Source organism: Denticeps clupeoides, chromosome 16 (genome assembly GCF_900700375.1).
Source record: "Denticeps clupeoides chromosome 16, fDenClu1.1, whole genome shotgun sequence".
Taxonomy (NCBI): domain Eukaryota; kingdom Metazoa; phylum Chordata; class Actinopteri; order Clupeiformes; family Denticipitidae; genus Denticeps; species Denticeps clupeoides.
This window is the reverse complement of record NC_041722.1, coordinates 16747512-16763713: the sequence shown is the minus strand read 5'-3', so window position 1 is coordinate 16763713 and position 16202 is coordinate 16747512. Positions and strand designations below refer to the sequence as shown.

The 16202-nt window shown below is 49.3% G+C and overlaps 1 protein-coding gene across 1 annotated transcript in view; it reads right to left on the bottom strand.

Moving 5' to 3' along the window:
- Positions 1–16202, bottom strand: part of zfhx3b (zinc finger homeobox 3b) — a 119506-nt gene that overhangs the window by 91265 nt on the left and 12039 nt on the right.

Genomic DNA, 16202 nt, shown 5'->3' with positions numbered 1-16202 from the left:
CTGCAGACAGATTGCATTCAGTGAAAGTCCTTGAAAAAATGCTTTCACACCATTATTGCCATTTCAAGTTCTTGTCTCCCATTGACGAACATGCAATGTGAGATTAAAAGCACTGTAGTGAGCGAACTATCTACAGCGCTGAAAGTGAGGGAAATGACAGAGTGCTCATTAGGTTAGATTATGTACTTAAACAGAAAAAACCTCTGACTAGCACTAATAAGCCATCCAAGATGCCTCTTCATGTCACATCAGCAAGTTACCATCTTTCATCTTCACCTTCCAAACAACACCCCACCATCTTACATATTCTAAATCTTATATACATCCATTTTTAATTAGTGTTCAAGACAGGGATACTGGGGGAAGGACATTTAAAAAAAAAAAAAGCATAATAAATGAAAAAGATTCACAGTGAGTTAATTAGACACCAAGAGAAACCACCAATCAGTAGATGGTACTTTTGCACACATTCCGGAGAGAAGTGGCAGTTTCTGCACAAAACACAAGAGCTTGTTTTAGAGCTCTCTATTGTCTTCGTATCAGGGATATAACAGAGTGTTCAGTACAGCTGGACAAACGAACAACCTTGCCGGATGCACTCATGCTGATGTGAGTGCATGTTTTGCCAGTAATTATTTGTGCAGTGTGTGTGTGTGTGTGTGTGTGTGTGTGTGTGTGTGTGTGTGTGTATATATATATATATATATATATATATATATATATATATATGCTTCATACAAGTTGAGAACAGCAAAAAAAAAAAAAAAAGATGGGGGTGGGGTAATAAATCTAAAACCCAAAATACACCAGCTGGGCTGAGACTGAAATGCAGCTGTGTTTAGATCTGGCATCCAATAATCTCAACGCTCAGCCCGGTTTCAAAAACGGCCAGCGGTCCTCTGCCTCCGAAATAATAAATGGGAAGCCAGACTTTCAAAAGGGAGGGGGGTGTCGGGAAGGATCGGTGGCGGGGGGGGGGGTTGCAGATGGCGGCAGAGCCCCAAGCTCCAGTGAGACCAAGCGTGGCCCACAATTTAAAGCGATAAATATGATAGCGATAGATACTGCTGAGCTAATAATTTTATTAAAGGGATGCAGGCAGCATTGATTAAAGGGGGCGACCGGGCTGAAGCCAATAACTCTGGCCTGCCCTTTCACCCGGCCGTGCTGAATATTGCATGAGCAAAGTTTCCCGGCAGCGCGCTAACCACCGTGTCCTGCCTTATTAGCACATTCCCTGCCTCCAACTTGATTTATTTACTTATTTACTTAGGGATGCAAATTTTCAGCCAGTGATCAGACTGCGCCTCCACCCCGCCCCCGCCAAGCCGGCGTTATAACGTATTAATGGCGGAGCGCTTGGCTGGGAGAGATTGATAATGTCTGCCCCACTCTTCATGAATGTCTGATGAAAATGAAACGCCCGCTTCGCCTCCCCCCCCCCCCCCCCCCCCCCCCCCTCCATCCGACCATGACAAATAGAGAGACTTCATTCAAGCAACGTCCGTTTCCTCAAATCTTGCGCCATTTACATGTATTCACTCATGTTGCATTTGGGACCTTCTATCAATGGATAAAAGGCAAAGAACAGGGGTGCATTTCTCAAAAATATGTATCGTAACAATAAATCTGTTAAGTATATTAGCTGCTCAGCTTTAACGATAATGGAACAGCATAATTATTTAAATGGTTTGCCATATGTGATTGTCTATAAAATTGTCTACAGTAAAAAGGCTTGCGGGGGATTTAATGGCTCCTCTGTCGGGCGGGTACAGGTGGCCGTGACAGTTGTTTTGCGTCAGCAGCACTCCGTTGTTTTACGGCGATACGCTGGCGGTGGAATTAGGGAAATGTCTTCCCGTTTCAACTTTCCCAGGTTTCGTCTAAGGTGCCGTAGAAAATGCAAAGGGACGAAAAACACAAGGCCGGTAACTCCGTAATCTGCTCAGGCTCCGACACCTCCCAATTCCCCCCGGTCCAGACTTTTCCAGCTTAAATTCGCACGTAAACAGGGCAAGACGGGGCTCCTCCTTTAGCTCCCCTGAGCCGTCTCATATGGCTAAAGTGGCTGCACACCTGCCACAACAAGAATTTTTGCAAAGCATGCAGTTAGGCAAACCATGACCACTGTCACAGAGGACAGACTGGTCAGCGGTCAGACTGTGTGTGTGTGTGTGTGTGTGTGCATCCACTTGCTTACAGAAAACAGGATTGCCCTTTCAAATCTAGATGCTCTAATTCAATAATGCACTGTGGTTACTGATGTGCAATAGGATTGTCTGGAGTCTCCGAGTCGCAGATGGGGGGTGCTGATATAATGCTGTTTGTCGGTTGAGGGCCTGCTTTGCTAAGCGACACCTGTGTAAAAAAAACTTAACGCAGACACAGAGGCGCGGTTTGGGGGCATCGGAACAGGGCGGTGGGGTGGTGTTACGAGACCGCAAATCAAACGGATGAATTTAGGAGGTACCAGGACATTACAACTGACACTGCTTTGTGCACAAGGGTAAGAGGTGCCATGCAAATCGCTGCCACCCTTGAGTGGTGGCGTTTGGAATTATTACAAAGACAATAAAGTTTTAGTGCTTCAGTCAGCATATGGAAGAGTATGGAGCGATAAAAGAATAAGCTGAACATGTCTGTTGCACCCTGGTCGCAATGAATGCCCATAGAGGGAAGATGTTTAACATAAAAAGTTCACAGCACTCTGTTTCATTTGTAATAAATGAATTACGTAACAGGACCATCCTCTTCCTCACCCCGGTGCACACTAACAAAAGCAGATAAGATTTTGCCTATTAAAAAACCTGAGCCCCTAATGAACCCTGTCAGAGAGTAGGTCTGGTTGTCATTTGGAAAGGATGGAAAATGCGATAAGTTTTTATTTATGGGCCCTTTCATTAGGTGGGATTTACCGGCCGAGCGAGAGGGGAATTAAAGGCTAAGGACCCATCTGATTATAAGCATGCACAATCACCTGCCTGGAGGCCAAGCCTGCAGAGTCCCCAGCCCCCCTCCCTACACTCCCCAGCGTCTCCAGGGGAATTAACTCTCGCCCGGTCCCCAGCTGAGAACCCCCACAGGGTGTGGCCCTGACCTCTATCCTCTGCTCAGGACCAAAAAAAAAAAAAAAAAAAAAAACGCTGACGCCCAGTTCTTCTAACTCCGCCTCCCTTCTACTCAACACCACCTCCCGCTGGGCACCTCGAGCCGAGCTGGCAGATGATTCAGCCATCACACACTCGAGGCCCAGGCCACTGCAGGGTTAGGGTGCTTATAGAAAAATCAATGGCGTAAATGCTAAGCAAGTTACAGGAAGAAGTGGGGAAGATGGGGTTCCTATTGATAAAGCTGGGGAGGGCCTTTGATGTTGCACAGGGGACTTGTTCATTGATGAGACGGCGCATTGTACTCCTTCAGGCTTGCGAGAACATGCTTCACTTGCGCGGCTTGGCCCGGCTAATCACTCGTATGTGTATGCATGGAGATGCCTCATCCTCTTTTTAACTTTAAGTCCATTTTAATGCCAGACAAGACCTCCTGGTCGCAAAGTAATCCCAGGTTTTCCGATGCTGGTGTGTGCCACATGTTCAGAGCTTCCAAGTTAATGCAGTGAAGCGGGGCTGATTCGGTTCTCTCTAATTCCCTGTTCCTGGCGTGAAACTACAGCTGGAACTACCATCTATGCCACATGTTTACACTGCAGGAACTACAAACAACTTCTGTGGCCCAGCGTCCTTCTGATTCAGCTATTACCCAAATACACGATGCCCGATTCCTGCTACTGAATACCTGCTGTGCTTTCAAAGCAAAGCACCTTGGTGGTCGGGTTGGTTTAATGGGCAGAAAAGAGATAAAGAAACTCCCACCCCTCCATTTGGTAAAGTCCTTCCTTCCTCTAACCCCACCCCCACCCACCCTTATCCATCCTCCACCTCTCTCTAAGTGTTTAATGCAGACACAGGGACGCTCCACTGCCATTATTACTTCAGGAGGCAAAAAGTCACCTCAGGTCGATGGCACTCGGGCTGTAAACACTGCTTCCCGTAAAATCAATGATCTTCAGCTCCAGCTATCAGTCTGCTGAACAGAAATAGAAGCGGCTGTGTTGAGAGAGAGAGGCTAGGAAGCCAAGTAAGGCCTATGGACAGTGTGTGTGTGTGTGTGTGTGTGTGTGTGTGTGTTGGGGTGAAGATCAGTGTAGTACATCTGGTAGTGTATTAGGTGCGAGATAGCACAGCCATCCCAAATATGTCGTAGCTGTCACCTCAGTGCCTCCACACCTACAGCTCTCCACAGGCCACTTATGATAAGGCCAACACGTCACTACATTTCCCATGATTCCTCCCTCACCTATCAGGCTGCGGTTGCTGCAGGGATTTCACAGGGGGGGACACAGCTCCTTCTAAGTGACTGCTTCTGGAAGGGCATCTCAACTCTAATTTTGTTCCATTGTGGTAAAACAGTCTGATCGATTCGGAGATATCAATAATCGTATTTTTCTTTATTGCCACACCAGTCAAGATCTAAAGATCTGCTCTACAGGCAATGTTTCAGAAAGTAAAGAAATGTTTTTCTCCCCTTGCAAAATAAAATATCGCTGGCCAATCGCCAGTCAGAGAGGAGGACGGGGGCGTGGCCGAGGGGGGGGCGGATTCACATTTTGGTGCAGTATGTCCTCACTTTTACAGAGTGCAAAGGAAAACAGCACTGTGGTGTAATTAGATGCTGTTAATTAGCTGTGGGTTAATTACTCGGTTCTGGAGAAAGCCGGGGAACAAGAAAAGATAAAAAAAAAAAAAAAAACACAAGTGGGGGTGAAAAAAAAGCAGTCGGTGGGGTAGCAGAGCTGGGGAACCGGGAGAAAGCACACAGCAGGAAGCCCCCAGTCTCCTGCCAATTAGATGCCAGCATGGGGGGCATGAGGGGCGTGCACCAGTGTAGCATGCCAGGAGTACAAACGAAAAATGGCCCTCACATCATCTCACTCCCAAAAAAACCACACCGCTGAGAAAACGAGGCGGAAAAAAAAAAGGCAGACTCTGAACGCGCTGCGATTAAAAATGCATACTGTTAGATATTCCATTCCCCATGTTGTTTTTGTTAACCACTTCCATTTGCCCAAAAGCTAGTTTTCCTTTTTAACAGTGCATGCACAAAATCTAAGCTTTTTTTTTTTTTTTTAAGCCAATGTGACCTCGGTCTAGAGAATTCTTTAGGACCAAAACTATTCATGTGATGTGCTGGGTTACAGAATAGTAAAAAAAAAAAGAAAAAGAAATAAAACGAAAGTAATGCGTATTGGAGCTGAAAGTGACGTCTCTCTTCTTCTGTTGTTCTGTAGCTGCACCCTTACTGTAAACTGACAGAGTATGCCGCATCCCCGGTGGTTCTGTTAGAGAAAAGCGTGGTGCTCTGTAAACGCATAAATTATCCCAGGGACAACCTTAGTGATGTATAATCAGAGTATGGTTCAATCCTACTCATACTACCTCTCTCTCTCTCTCTCTCTCTCTCTCTCTATATATATATATATATATATATATATATAAACCTGCATTCACCCCCAGGCGAGTAAACTTACAGAGCGTGCACAGCATGTTCTATGATAAATAAATAATAAAAGATTAGATATGGTGTGGGTATGCGAGACCGTGTGTTTTTTTTTCTGTGTGTGTGTGTGTGTGTGTGTGTGTGTGTGTGTGAGCCTCAGCCTGTAGGTGGGCCTGACCATTCGCTGCTACGAAAACACTCAGGTGAACCTCGGCTCTGGCTTACTTCCCGCTCCGCGGCGTACAATAACTCTGGCATGTGCGCGACGTACGGCTTTGGGAGGCGGACCAATCACAACACGCGCCGCGGCGTTATGGGTGGACTGAGGCTGTTGCGAGTGTTCCCATGGCGTTTATCAATCAAACGCACTGCACTGAAGTGTTAACCTCGAAAGGCCCAGGCCATAATTCCCACCTACGACTCCGCGGCACAGATAGACTCCTGCCTCTCCATTGAAAGGTCAGTGGAAGTGTGAGGTTTGTCGGCGGAAGGCAGCGGGACCCAGGGGCTTTCATTTTCATTAATTATCAAATCGCGCGCTATAAATAGCCAGTCGGGAGGGAAGCTGGCCTCTGGCTCGCTCTCAGGAGAAGGTGGAAGCGAAATCTGCTTACGGCGGCCCTTTTCTTCGGCTCATTTTGTTTTGCGCTGGGAAACAACAGGACGAGGCCGGGACAGGGGTTGTAATTTAATTATTATCACCCTCTCTGGTTCCTTCTGGGCTGACGGCGTACTACACAAATTCACCCGGCCATTCGCTCACTCGCTCATCCAGCCACCCACCTATCTGCCGCAGTTAAAGCACGCCGACCGCAAACACGGTTGTTAAGATGATCAATACCACTGAAATATTAAACCTTAAGAAGCCACATTATTGATCGCTGGGCCAATGATAAAACTGTTCATTATCATAATCGCCGAGCACTGCGCAAACTTTCAGGACGGGGACTGCGGCCCTTCTGCGAGACGGTGACAGAGGTCGAAGCCGATTCCCCCCCCGTCCCCCCCCGTCCTTTCCAGACGCGCTGTCCACACTTCCCCCATTCCCAGGGAGAGCAGGTATTAGCGGCTGATGCTAAATCCATTGACCGCTGGCTCTGGCTACGAGCGCACGGCGCAGCGCTAATTCCGGCTCTGTGAGGGCCGGGTGGCTCGAGAACGAGGTTTAATTCTTCTAAAAAGTATTCCGAAAACAAATACCAGAGTAATGACCCAGCGCTGCACCTGGCGGGACGTCGCCACCTGGAATTAGCAGCTAACCCCGCGACTAGCGCTCAGACGGTTCTGTCGTCCTATTCTCTCATACCCAGAGGCATTAGCATGCACACACACACACACACACACAATCAGATGCACATAAACACTAGGGCACCATGTGGACTTGTAGGACGGGACAGGACACGCTGCTGAACCCCTAATGTGGTGTCACCCAGTGAGACAAACCCGGTGACAAGTTCACGTCAGGTCCAAAATAAGGGTAATTAATGGTGGGGCGTGACTTGGGCAGGTAGCGGAGAGCGAGTGCCAGGCCGCCCGTTCCGCTAAGCGTTTTTTTTAACCCGAGGAGGGTGATAAGATCCTCCCGTGGACGGCATGTGACCGGGACACCCGAGCAGGCAGACCGACAGCTGGCCCCGGGGCGAGAACAGCGACGGCCACCGCTCTGATGTAACGGGTGGAGAATGAGGCATGGCCCAGTAAACCTCCACCGCAGTCTCACGTCTGCATCTTCGTCAACCTGACACACACTCGCCCTCGAAATGATTTCTTTCGAACCACACACACACACACATATATATATATATACACACACACACTCACACACACACATATATATATATATATATATATGAAAGCACGAAAGGCAGTGGGGGCCCGGCGTCTAATTCTAGAGCGGGATATCCTGGACAAATAATTAGTGGCCTCCTTTGAAGACCCCGCTGCACACCCCCTCATTTCACTCTCCACTCCACATTTGCTAAAGTCATTAATGACAAAGATTTTGGAACAGAAAAAAAAAAAAGTCTTTCTGGTACACAAATACTTCTTTTATGGGCCCTGGCCCGAATTCCTCTCCGCTGAGCCGAAGCTCTTATCCTGGGAAAGAGCTGTGTTCGCTTTAAACAGTAAACCTCGGGGGAGAGGCGCTTTTTCCCTCCTCTTTTAAAGAATTATGGCACGTTAATCAAGTAAAAGGGAATAACGTGTCCCGTGCACGGAAAAAATAAAAAGTAATGTCAGTAATGACATTTAAGGAAAACAGAGGGAGCGGCGCTCGTGAATGGGGGCCGTTTTTCCTTCAACCGGGAGCCATTCCGGTTCTTTTTTTAAGAAGAAGAACCCAGAAGTGGGAGTTAGCAGGCCTGCCAGGGGGAATTAAAGGGATTGGCGCTGATGCCACCCGCTCCTAATGCCTCGCTATTCTTGTACAACAAGTGGAGTACATCTCCAATTAGGTACCCGTGCTCGCACTTACTGACAGTCTATTTTTATGGAGCGCGAGATGCAGCTAACCAGGCTCGCCGTGCGACGGCCGCATAAACAAAGGGGAGCTGACAGCGGTAACGGCAGCGGCCGCATCCGCTCCTTTGCTCTCCCTCCGCCGCGTAATTTTCTGTTCTCTGCCGCAGCGTATTGTGGAAACGAGGAAGACGGGACGAGCGACGTACAGGGTCTGGATGAGCACATGGGTATCTCCATGGTGGCGACGGTGGTGCCCTGATGTGATTAACCGCACATAAACCTTCTGAAGAACAACCGATTTCATCATAACAATGATAGGAGTGTGTGTGTGTGTGTGTGTGTGTGTTTATATATATATACACACACACACACACACACACTCCTATTATTTTTAGTTAAGAAGAAATGAAAAATCCGGCGAGGTGATGTGATGTGCATTCCATCAGAGCGGGCGCCGCAATGAGGGACTGTCAACAGAGGAAGAGGAAAGAAAAACACGACGAGAAAACAAGTTGTTAGGTGTGTGACAAGGTGGCCTTGGGGGTGGGGGTGGGGGGGGCGCTGAAAGAAACCCAGAGTGTGGGGGGTGAGAAACATCCACGGACACTGTCGCTTGATCGCGGAAGGGTTAAAAAAAAAACTTGGGACCAGACAATAGATCTCCGACGCGCAAGACCCCGCCCCCTTGTCCTAAAGCCGTCCTAATGGCCCCAAATCACAGAGGTGGATACTGATCCCTAAAATGCAGAGTGGAGAGGGCTGCCGTGTTCGTGTAGTTGTCTGAGATTGTACTGGGGTGGGGAGCAGTGTGTGTGTGTGTGTGTGTGTGTGTGTGTGTACGGTTTTCATGGGCGACAGGGGAGGAAAGCCGACACCGTGGTGCTAACGGAGGGCCATCAAAGCCAGTGGCACGTCAAATTACGGCTCCGACACAAGACTAGCATTGTCAGCCATGCCAGCTATTGAGACACTGCAGGCTGGAAGTTCTGGCCCACCGTACAGACTTTCCAAATCCTATTACGAGAAATATTTCCTAACCGACTGGATTTCAACGTTTCATATTTAACACGTTTCTTCATTACCACGGAGTCACAAACGTTTGGTCGCAGAATAAGATATGCGGCAGGTGGGAGAGCGAAACGGAACTGGAACCAGAAGACGGCAGAGTAAACGGGGCAAGGGGCTCGGAGGAAGTGGACAGAAATGGGGGGAGAGGCGAGGAGGGTGAAAGGAGGAAGGAGGTACAGGGGGCGGGGGGCCGGGGGTGTGCGCGAGGGAGAGAAATGGCCTGGTGTTGCAAGAAGCGTGGCGATTGTTTGCGAGTTTCCCTTCCTGTGCCGCGGCCGGGGCGTCGGGGATGACAGGCGTCGGGGGCCGAGCGCCGCGGTTTGAGAAAGTGCAGCCCCCGCGAGGCACACTGAGGCCGTTGTTCCTCTTTAACGGAACGGCCACATGTCCCCCCGCCCCTCTCGCTGCTCGGAGCCGGGTCGGCCTTTTTCGGCGGCACCTGTTAGATATAAATCAGGCGCGCCGGGCCGGAGTTGGGAAGCGAGGCATTAAGCGTGACCCGGGCCTGTCGAAGTTCAGATCGCGCCGGCCGCAACGTCTCGCCCGGGCCGAACCCGCTCCTATCTGCCACCCCGCAGCCCCGAACCACCGGCCGCCCACATCTGGCGCCCAGCTGGGCAGCGCACAGGGCCCGAGGATCCCCGCTAGCCGGGCCGAGCCGGGAGAGAAATGCGGAACAGAAAATGGACACTGTCTGCTGTTAGCTGCTTCCTCTTGTGAGAATTACTCTACTTGAATAAACTCAACTTTGATTAAACGTTGACCAAAGCGGACCTTAAAATGGGATAAAAGCAGCGAAATTTGAGTTTCGGTGAAATAAGGCTGCGACTCGTCCGATGGGACCCAGCAGGCGTCTGACACTCAAACCTGCTTGTGTGTCTAGAATTTGCATCTGAATAATATGGATTTGTATAAAATCGATACCTCCATTTTTATATAAAAATCTATACCTCCCGTTTGTGTCAATTCTGTATTTTTTACGCATGCTTAAGGTATCCATCTGTGTATATACAGAATATTTTATTGCACTTCAGTAAGTTAAATGTACAGGCAACCTTACTACCATTGTGTCCCGCAGCAAGACACTTAACCCCGAGTGTCTCCAGGGGGACTGTCCCTGTAACTACTGATTGTCGAGTCCAGCTTACAGAAGGTCAGGAATGTAGATCATTATAAAAATAATCGGTATCATATACCCTAGTGCTGTGCAGATGGCGTCTGACGGCAATGTGCAGGTTTTTGTGTGTGTGTGTGTGTGCGTGTGTAGGGCGGGGGTGTTTAGAAAAAAAAGAATCCCGGCTTCGCTCCGAGGAATCCCGGTCACCTGACCGTCCGGGGTCTAAAGGCCAGCGCCTGGAAGAGCACCGGCGCATTCCTCCGAGGACAGAAACCCATCTCTTCTCTTACCCTCCCCAGTCCGCCCTGCCTGCCTGCCTGCATGTCAGCCGCTGCTTCCCAGCATTCCCCGCTGCACTCCTCCACCCCAGGATCCTCACGGTTAAATATTAACCAGAGAGGTTTCTCTCTGCGCCTCGCGGGCGGTGGCAGTGGAGAGAGGGAGAGGCGAAAGAAAACATCATCTGCTAGGGATTTATCTGCAGGCAACCACAGACACAGGCGCATGCTAAGATGTGGCTTGTTCTATTTAGCGGCGAGCTGCAGGGGAGGGCGAAGGTACTGCTCGGGGGAGTGTTTGGGGAGCGGTGCAGGGCCGGCAGGGGCCCGGGGTGGGGTGAGGGCCGTGTGGAAGTCTCTCTGTTGCTGTAATTTACATTGCTGGGTAATTATCTCCAGGATCAGGGGCTCCAACCCAATGAAAGATGCGTCTCTCTCTCTCTCTCTCTCTCGGAGCCACTGCACAGGGAGAGGCCAAAGGGGGTTATGAAAGGAGACTACAAACCCCCTCCCATCTCTCTCTCTCTCTCTCTCTCTCCTCTGTCATCCACTTCCCTCGCTACCAAGGTTCTCCCAGGGACTTGTGCACGGGCCAGAGAAATAGCGAGGCTGACGTTGGGGACGCGCCAAGCGCTACAAGCGCAGAGTAAGATCACGCCCACAGAGTTATCTTTGGCACGGCGGAGCAACACACTGTGCTTTCATACGAGGCACATCCTACCGTAATGACTGGCCTTATTCACTGCAGGAAGCGCCGGGGATAAACTCCTGTCCATCAAGCTCTGCGCACAGCTGCAAGGCAGCGCTAGGGAAGTCGCGAGGAGGCGCGCGTTACAGGAGGAGGGAGGAGAAATGACTGCGTGCTGTGGTCGCTCCCTTACTCTGGCCCGGCAAACCGGACAGATCAGATAAGGGCGCAAACGCGTGCATGCACGCTCACAGTGCGCATATTCATGCTGCACGGCTGAAATATTTCTTTACTGTTTGGCAACGGGGCACTAGGCAAACTCGGGCTGTTCTGTGCTGTTTGCCAGTCATACACCCACATGTGTAAGGAATGGGGTCAGTGTGTATCATTGGAGGCTGAAGATAACCTTGCGATGATCAATGGGCCGAGAGATAAATTAATAATAAAAAAAAAGAATGTACTCCTCCACAACACAAGAATCTCAAACAACTCCACATCAGCTATTGAAATGGAAATGCGCGTTTAGTGCGCATTTAATGAATGATGTCATTGTTTTGACCAAGAACGAGCATGCCAGCCAGAGTTAGATAAACAGGCGCGTGAAAAAACGCACGAAAACTGCCCTCTGTCAACACTGAAGGCAGCACCAGGCTGGGAGACTGCGAATCCGAGTGTTAGGAATCCTGACCTCGGGCCTTTGGATGATGCAAACAAATCCCCCATGCAGCTGGTGCACTTGTATGTGTATATGTATTACTACCCGCAAACACACACACAAGTCAGTCCTTGTCAGGCAGTTCTTTTAATCACCAGCAAACGCGAAAAAACGTATTGACAAATGAGAACGTGAGAAATCTAACTTTTTGAAACATTAACTCCACCAGTCAGAAGCTGTGCAGGGAAGAGCGTGGCCACACCCACAATGAGACGTGAAGTAAATTACACCTAAATTGGCAGGGCCCAATGGTATAAAACCTTCCAGAACATACTTTACATGCATTAATTCACATAAAGAAATAAATAAAGTGTGCTAACTTCAAAAGCATGTGAATAATAAGCGTCGTAATGTAAAAACTTTCTGTAAAAATAACGAAAGAAAAAGAAAAGAGTCGGAGGGAAATATGCCACTCTGACACGCAGACTGTAAGTAACACCTGTTTGTCCTGCAGTCAGTGTGTCATTATTTGTAATTAGTGTTCAGCGCTGCTCTGGCGTAGGACAGGCGTGCCCGTGCATTCCCTTCATGGGACAGGTATTTGTGGAGTGCTGGTAAAAAAAAACCAAAAAAAAAACCTTCCCTTAAATCCAAAAATGTAAGATTTTTTAGTTATACTAAAGTTATACCAATTCAAGCACTGTAGGCCATTGCAACTAGACACGTGGAAGCAAGCGTTCAAAAAAAAAAAAATCCAATCCCCGTCCTTACTCCCCACTTCAGTGGAGAGAAAATCAACACAGCAGAAGCTAAGCATGGTGATGAGTGGCGAACACACATCGTAAAGGAGCATCGCACCCAACTGAGACCCTCAGATCTCGCAATACGCTCCTTTATCCAGATGCGTTAAAGCACCCTTCATTGACAGAAGCCTTGGGAAGTTGCCACGATGCATGAGCAAACAATAAAAATATAACAATAAAAAAACAATAGCTAATAGGTATGGGGAAAACAGACAGACAAGGAAGATGGTATTTACACTGCTTTGTTTTTAGCGTTAGCATTTTCCTCCCCGCTTCCGAGCTTGTCGGCGCATCCTTGATCAAGTCGCCCGAGTGACAGTTCAGCATGTGTGGAGTGCAGGAGATCCTCAGCACCCACCTGTCAATTAAATTGGTGAGGGAGTGGGACCAGAATGGGGGTGGGATACACACTGGAGGAAGGAGCGTTCTTAAACGCGTTCCCGTCCGCTTGTAACCTGACCACCGCATATTACTAGCGGGTCTAAGCTACAGCTTCCCACTCTCTCAATATAAATGTCTTCCCCAACACATTATACGCCACAGAGCGATATTATAAATCCATTTCTCTGGGCGCACTAGAGCCAGGCCGTCAAGACCGAAAGTGAGGACAGGATATAGAGCGCTATTGATTTCTCACCGTTTTGGCATAATTCGGTGAAGATTAATTAGCATTTTTCTCCTCTCTTCTCAAGGCCTCCTCCCTCTCGGCTGCTGACATGATGAACGTCATCGGGTCACTAGAGAGGTCTGGAGTCTGAATGCGTTGCTACTCAGGGATGGCTAGTGAACCCGTGGCCTGTAAATCATGGGGCAGGGCCAGCACCGTGAGACGCAGGGAAAGGCACGTTGGCCTTGGGGCTGGGCCTCAGTGGTCCTGCAGGTCAGATCCCCCCTCATCAAGGATTGGGTTAAAGCCACATAACTCTTATGCTAAGGTGAGGGTCAGCACGATGCTCTGTCAGGCCACTGGTCACACAGAGGTCTCCGGCCACTGGGGTTCATGGCAATACAATACGTAATCAATCAGAGGTGCTGGACCCTGGTCAATAATATACTCCTGGGCTCGAGGGGTCACCACCTGCTCTGTGTCCTCTCCTTGGAAAGTCCTGGCCTCTCTGGTGGTGCATTAGGGTTTTGTTTTTCGCTACAGGAGGTTGAGGGCGACTGCAAGGTCCGGATTGGTATGGAAGAAGGGTGGGCAAGGGGTTTAGTAATCCAATCCACGGACAAATGTGCAATAAAACGATTATGTAGATGTGTGTCAGTGGGATGCAGATGACTGGATCTTTCCCTCATTAAGGAAACTTGCAGTGAGAAGGTCACCAACTTGTTCCTCTTCTCAGCCTACCTACTCTATTTGGATTGATATCTCGTGTACTCTGTCCCTGGCTGCTGTCCATATGATGGGGCCTCTCTCTCTTCTGTCACTAGAAGGGCATCATGCCTCCAAAAAGTGCACAAAAGGGCCTCCCACCCATGCCCCAACCTTGACATCCTACACCGTCACCTGATACCAGCCATCCTAGCTCAGAGGAAATGTGGTGCTTGGGCTTTTTATCTGTTGTACTTATTATGGTGTCCCTCTTCCTGGCATACAAATGCCCTCAAAAACAACACACATTCCTAAAAAAACATCCCACCCTGCCCCTCTTACTCGCTCCCCCATCCCGCGTATCTCCTCTTTCTTCTGCAGCCTGTCTTTGCCCTCATGAATAGAGGCAGACAGCATCCTCTGCGGCTGCCAGGATGAAGCAGCAGTTAATTCTTGGCCGCCCTCCCTCCCTGCTTAAAGGCAGGTATAGGGTTTCTAACAGCTCGAGCTGGTTGGACACAATGGGGACCTCAGAGAGCAGGCAAGGCTACAAACAGGTGAAACCTGCCCCACATTTCGCCCAGGAGCAAGGTGTAGCCCAACCCCCCGACCTTGATTTTGTGATGTAGTCGATCCCAACAGCCCAGCATCATCGCCATCGATATACGCGAAAGTACCAGTGCACGTAGATGGTGTTAAAAACAAGCAGATGGTGGGGGAAACGCTCTCGTTTAATCAAAAGAGCAAATGTGGCCTGGCCAAGTGAATGTAAATATGCAAAGTGATCTTTGACTAAAACATTTTAACAAGGAACGACCTTCCTCTGCCTGTGTGTAACCGTTAACCCTCTCCTCTGCTAGACTAATTCGACTCTGGTGAGACCAGGAGTCATTCGCCACCCCCCGCCGCTCTCCCCGCTCCCCGCACTAACATCTTCAGCCTCCCCAAGCTGCTTGGACGGCAACATGAGGCGTCATTAGTTGCCGTAATCAGCATGCTGTTTGCATACATCTGCCTTTCTTTATTGATCCCCCCCATTCATTAAGATTCAGGGTCTATAATTAACATCCCACCCGACTCCCTCTGCACAAAACTGACCCCCCCCCCCCCCCCCCAATACACACACACACACAACAACCCCACCATACCCACCCCACTCCACCCTTGGGAAGTCTAATTCCACAGCATGCCGAGGGGATTTCAGCAGAGGGCACAAGTGGGCTTGTCACGACGGGCACGGGGCCAGCGCCAGCCCCGGGACCTGTCCCCGTCTCCGGCTGTCGACAGCCCAGAGCCAGCTCCTCTAACAAGGAAAGCCTTTCCCTCGCCGGCGTTAACTGAAAGGACAATTATCTGGAGAACAATGATGCTTTTCACAGGGGCTGTGTTGTCATTAATGCGGAGGATCTGGTTACAGCAGTCAGCTTAGGCTAATTAAGGAATGCTATCTGTGGACTCTCATTGCTTCTTAATTAAGTAGGATTCATTTCAAAAATGGGGACTAAAAGAGTCACTTTTTTTGAGGGGGTGGATGAGGGGGCATTTATATATATATATATATATGTATATACCGCTTTTAATACAGCTGTAGTTTCTCTTTAGAATAACAGACCAAAGCGTTCATTCGAATTCTGACATTCCTGGAGAGCAACAGTAATATCGAAGCCGCAGCACCTTACATGCGTGACCGAAGCGTTTAAAAAACTAACCAAGTGAAACATCCCCGGTGGTTGATGAGTGCATGCGCGCCATTATGTGGACTCCCAATGCCCTCTTGCCACAGTGGCAGGCACACGGCGGGCCCTCACAGACGGGGAGGCCGTAACCGGACACCACACTCGTCTGCTGCTACACTGGGCGTGCTATAAAAGGGTTAGAGTCCTTGTCTCATCACGTCTCGAGCGCACAGCACCACAGCAGCACCAACAAGGTCGACCCGGCCCTATTAGAGCTGATTAGAGGAACCAGCATTTCTCCAAAGAGGTGCCTGGCTTCCATCAGTGAAGGCTTTCCCAGCTACTGAGTGACACAAAATCCAGCAGTGGAATGTGAGTGGGAGAGTGTGAAACACACAGAGGGACCAAAAGATTCAGACCACATGACTTTCATAGTCAATTTGTCACTGTACAGTTCACACCATTCAGCGTTTGGATTTGTTATCGGATTGTTACACAACTGACTGGAAACGGGGTCATACGGCACATGATCTTTCACCCCTGACTGCTCCACTGGGTCTCCAAAATAACGTTGTCACAAAAAGACACA